Source organism: Lygodium microphyllum, chromosome 21 (genome assembly GCF_053477565.2).
Source record: "Lygodium microphyllum isolate KBCC chromosome 21, Lygodium_microphyllum_v1.1.10, whole genome shotgun sequence".
NCBI lineage: Eukaryota > Viridiplantae > Streptophyta > Polypodiopsida > Schizaeales > Lygodiaceae > Lygodium > Lygodium microphyllum.
In genome coordinates, this window is record NC_141155.1 from 46,872,150 (window position 1) to 46,878,149 (window position 6,000).

A 6,000-nucleotide genomic window follows, 5' to 3' on the forward strand; every position below is an offset into this window, starting at 1 on the left:
TATCCCAAATGAAAAACACAATTAGTGATAGGTCTAATCCATAAGATATTGTTGAAAATGCAGGTATACTATAGAGAAAACAACCATCTGAGCGGTTAGGAATTTACAGAATACTTTGTGCATGAAACATAATAGATATGAAGGAGATTTGAGGTCTCGAAAATGCCCTATAAGATATGCTAGAGAGAGAATATTTTAGGAAATAAAAATAATTATTTAGTTTTTAAATAAAATTATATTTTGATAAATAAACATATGTAAATTTGTTAAAAGGTCGTTATCATAATATTCTCGTGGATTGCATCAAACCTTGAAATGTAGCCTATTGTAAATATGACTTGATGATTGAATTAATGAAGATCCTATCTTGCCTTGATAGAAGTGAAAGCAAATATTCAAATTTGAAAATTTTCAACATTTGGTTACCTCTCTCCATCCTCATTCTCTCTTCTCCTTCTTCTTCTTCTCATTAGTTACTTACTTATTCTTCTACTTTTTCTAATTCACATAGTATTCCTACTCAAAGTTGTAGATCACATCTTTAACTATGGATCAATCATCCAATGATCCTTGTAACATTGGTATAAGAGCTCTCTATCATCTTCACGTTGAGATAGAATGTGAATATAAACCAATCAGAGAGGCAAAGGAGCATTGATTCATTTAGGAATTTAGACCAATGGATATATTATCACCAACACAAATTCTTCATAAGATCAAAAATTTTTGAAAGAACAAAACTGCCTCTTAGCTTTCAATGTAAAATATGCTTAACACAAGGTTTCTTTTTGCTATAGGACCTCAAAACAAAAAAATGATGGTTTAGAGATGAATCAAATGAGATTCTTTAATTTCATGTCAAAAGAGATTGTGTAATTTCTTGTTAATTAGAACACCACCAATATTCTGTGTTGGGAGACTCAAAGCTCAACGGACTTCTTTACTACAAGACTTGGGTTGACAACAAGTTGATGAAAATCTTAACTTTGAAACAAAACTTGCATTTATATGTATTTGTTTTGAAGCTTTAGCAAAAGACAAAAAGAAGTCCCAAGCTTAGGTAGAAACTCTCAAGATACCCTTGCATTGATGTTTACTAGAACTCCAATCGCTCTTCAAGTAGCATAGACGACAAGCAACTTTCTTACTTAAGACATCATATTTTCCAACGAAAACACCAAGCAATAGAGAACCCAACCTCATTCAACCATGTACTATAAGTAAATTCTAATACCTTGGTACAAGGAACCTTCTTTGGGAAGAGGTATTGTGTGTCTTTCATATTCTTGATGAGAATAAGGACTTAGAACATTGGATTTAAAAAATTGATCTCACTGTAAGTAGTATCTCAACATGCAAATGTTTCTTTTCTTCCATTAGTAATTCCATCTTTTCACATTTGTAAGATATAATTTAAATTATGCATTATACCCACAATAATTGTTCTATGGTGCACCACAGGAATAAAGATAGTTCAATCTCTTGTGAGCAAGTGGGTTTTGCACTTCCTCATAAGATTGTTTCAATATCTTCACTCCTTAGAGGCAAAAGTAGACAATAGATGTGCTTTAAAACACCTAGAAACATATCAATACTTATTAATTTTTTTACCAAAATTTTATACGTTTGAGATACTATTACCATCTTTTTACATTAATTAATGCAAATGCGATGTTTGTAGTTGTTGTCTTTGGAGGACGGTCTTTGCAGTCTGGCAAGGAAAGAAGGATAGTACGATGATCTTAATGATATAGGTAGATTCAATGATACAACCTTAGGAGTATTGGGGATGGTCTTGGTCCTCTCAGTCATTCTATACTTGCCACCAATCACTAAAGAAAGGAAAATTGAATAGATTGACAATTACGCTTTCAACTTCCGCACTTGACAAGCATAAGATGTTGTAAGGTAATTGGGGTAGATAAGAGTAATAATAGTTTGAATCTTGTATCTCATTCTTGAGAGAATCTTAAAGTCAATGGAAAATTGTAGAATATAGGGAGATTGAATTGTATGAGGTAGCTGCAATCTAGATTTTAAGCCTTGCAAAATAGACGAAGTAGAGAGTTTTATATTGTTTCCAATATGTAAAATTGAAAAGATTATATAAGCCCAATTGTGCTCTTGTAGTCTTGGATTTCCTCTTTCGCCATCGGTACATAAGTCTAGAACATGATGGTTATCTTCATCTTCTGTGCAGAGTTTACAAAGAGGGGGAATGTCTGTGACACACAACATTATAACAAGAGTTCCCACGGGGTAGATCTCATAAGAATTAAATGTTCAAGAAAGGGATTTTAATGGTTCAAATGGTATAATTGTAGGGAGGTAATTTGGAAGTTTGATTAGATTAAGGGTAATGAGGTTGAGGTTTATAAGAAAAAGTTTAATTTTAATTAAAAATGAAGGTGGCCTTTAGAAAAAAACATGATGAAAGGAGGCATTGTGATCTTGATCGAGATGGTGAAAGAGGTTGAGGATGAGGGGAGGCCAATGGGGAGATGGTGCCACGATGCTAGGAGGAACCTTTTGGGCAACAAGGAGGAGATGGAGAGAAGGAGAAGACTAAAAAGCATATAGAGACAAGATCCTCGTCTTAGAAATGTACTAAGGTTTGGTGTCTCGTTCTCTTCCTCATAGGCTTGTACATCTGTATTCTACGGATAGTTTTCAAATAAGAAGCATAATATAGTTTTCAAAGAAGAAAAAGAAGAAGAATACTCACAAAGAAGAGGAGAGAGACGCCACTGATTATGATTACATATTGAAGGAAAAACAACCTGTTTATGCAAAAAAATCACTCATCAATGCTATCACCTGCTAATTAATTTTGTAATCATTGCCTATCATCATGACCTTGATTTGGATCTAATTGAGGAGGAAATCTCAAACTAGATGATTATTGTATGGAAGGAAGCGTATGATCATTGCATCCAGATGGGGGCACCTTGTAGAATGTCATTAGGGAGCAATAGATTTTACTTCAAGGAAGGCAAAATCAAATCTCATAAAGCCTGTGCAAGACCTACAAATAATGCCAGACATGTATTTGATGCCAATTGTTGTTCTTCTCCTCCATTGCCAATGTCTTTCCTCTAATGGCCAAAATGAAGCCTCAATATACTTGGGCCAAGTGAAGTTTCAGGCTTCAACAATAATTTCTTGGCTTCGAATTGCTCTACTTCGTGCGTAGTTTGGTGGATAGATTATCAATATATCCAATTAGTCTCCTCCCCCTTCATTTGTCACCATGTTTGATGAAGAAAGCCATACCCTTAAGCTTTTTATTAAAGGCTAATCTCTTAATCATAAAAGTGATTATTCAAGTGCCCAAAATTATCAGATACAAAGCTAGAGTTATTGAGGAGAAGTAATGTGGAGATTTTTCTATTTAAGAGAGGGACTACATGTCGTGCACCTCCAAAGACGCGATTACGACTCGCATGTTTCCAAATAAGCGCTTGTCTCGTTTAACAAAAATAAGTAGTGTCATGTTATAATTTTCTTGGTTTAGAATTTCTATCTAATGCCTTAAAGCCAAATTTTCCACTATGAATGGTTGTTGGTATTTATTTATACTTGATTTTATTTTAAAAAAATTTTAAAAATGGTTAAAAATGAATCTAAAACTACATATATAAAATTTCATAAAATTTATGGGTGATTATTTATCCGATTTAATATTTTTCTTATGAAATTTATGCTATAAAACCTTGTTGAAAATTTTAAATATTTTTAAGAGAAGATTTAATATTCTTTAAAATTCAAAAATGATTAATTTGAGTGAAAATTATAGTTTTTATTAATATAAAATTATGTTTTATATCAACAAAAATTATGATATCTCATGGAAAAATTGAGAGTATAATTTTTGATGTTTTAGTGAATATTTCTAAAGTTTAGAGAAAGAAAAACAACTTGATATTATTTTTAAAAAGAAATATTCATATAAAATATGGTGTTTCTAATTTTAGGCAAACTAAGAGTGCACACATTATGTTGATTTATGTTATATTGGTATGAGGGGGACGTAAGAGTAATCTTGACTATTATTAAGGTTGGTAATTTGTTATGATTTATTAAACAATAATTAATATAAAATATCTACAATCATAAAAATTCATCAACAACACTGAAATTTACAGTTTGTTAACACATGGCATGAGGGAAAGCCTCAATATCTATGTTAAAACCTTACATTTTATTTATATATAATACTTTCTAGGTGCTTCACAAAATAAAAAGTGGAGGGCCACTAGCTAAAAAATGGGGAAAACCATAGCTATCCTAGGTTTTAGTTCCAGCATTGACTTTTTTGTAGTTTATGCACACTTACATTTTTTCATTCTTTTTTAGAACAATCACGATGGGTAATACCCAATCTGTGTGCTCAAACTCATAGATGAATTTATCCTTCAATAGTTTATCAATCTCTTCCTTGACGATGTGAGCATGCTTTGAATTCATTGGGTAAGGTCGTTGCTTTACTAGTGTTGCATCAATATTATTGCATTGTCTTCTACCAAAGTTGAACATAGGGGTGCAACTAATGTTATGCTAAGGCGGATGCTTGAAGATACAAGAATCAACAGTGAAGAATCCGCTAAAGTGTTTTTTGATAGCATCTCCAATATTTAACTTTCCAATAATCCAATCATATAGCTAAGGCGGATGCTTGAAGATACAAGAATCAACAGGGAAGAAGCCGCTAACGTGTTTTGTGATTCACTATCGTTTTATGAGCAAGAAAGTCAATGATTAAGAAAAAGGCTTAATACATTGTTTCACTCTTCAATAAGCTTCAAACATATTCACCAAACCTCTTAGCTTTGATTAGTTAAGAATTCTAAAATAACAACTTGATATTGAGCAAGCACACTTTTGTACTTTGGGGGGATATTGAAGAACTAGGTCTACCTAGGATATTAATTACAAGGTATGTTGATTGTACATGAAGGTACTTTGGGACTATTTACAACGTACTATGTTACTATTTATAAAGGTATTTCTAGAGATAGTGAAACTACCTAGGGAAATTTTTTAAAGGGTATTGGAAAACTACCTATAAAGATATTATAGAGATAGGAAAAGTACATGTATCATTAGGGGAGATTTGAGGTCAAATTTTTGGCCTTGTAAGAGATTGAGGTGAGAGAAAGGCTAGGCAATTTATAAAATACACCATTGGGAAAAAGAATTTCAATCCAAGGGAAAATTCCCCCTTAGTGGGTAAAAGTGCAATTTGTGGTACAAGAAAATGACCAATTTTGTTTGTGATTGGTTGATGCTTCCATTAATTCTTAATTTGGATTTTGGAGAGAAATCCCTAGATAAGAAAAGTTAAAATTGTAAAGAAATTCGAGCACATCACTGGCCCAAATGATGCCAAGGCATGACATATGTGTATGGAGTCATTATTATTACGTATGGATAGAGTTCTAACAAGTAGACTTGAGTTTGAACTACTAAGAAATGTCCTATCATGCAAATGAATCTTGCCATCATCCAATTGACAAGGCATAGGAGACATGCTAAAGCTTGTTTCCCCTAATACAACATAAGCCCCCTACAGCTATTAAGCTCTCAACATAGCCCCCAAGGCTCTTTGTTGTGCCACTCAAATCCTCTTCTTGGTGCTTTGCACCCAATTTTCTTGTTTTCTTCTCACTGTTCTATGCAACTATCTTGTGTTTGGTATATGGATTCCATTTCCCAAGTATTCTTCTAGGTTCTCTTATGTGTAGTGTTTCTTCTATGTTTTCTCTTTCTTTCTCTTTTGTCTTGTGTTCAACAGTTTATCTCACCACTATGCTTCCATTATGTTATAATATCCAAGATGCATGCTCGACTTTCTTATATAATTAAAATATATATGGTGAATATTATGCTGGCGCAGAGAGAGAACATATGAGAGAAAAGAAATATGTAGAGAGAGAGAGAGAGAGAGAGAGAGAGAGAGAGAGAGAGAGAGAGAGAGAGAGAGAGAGAGAGAGAGAGAGA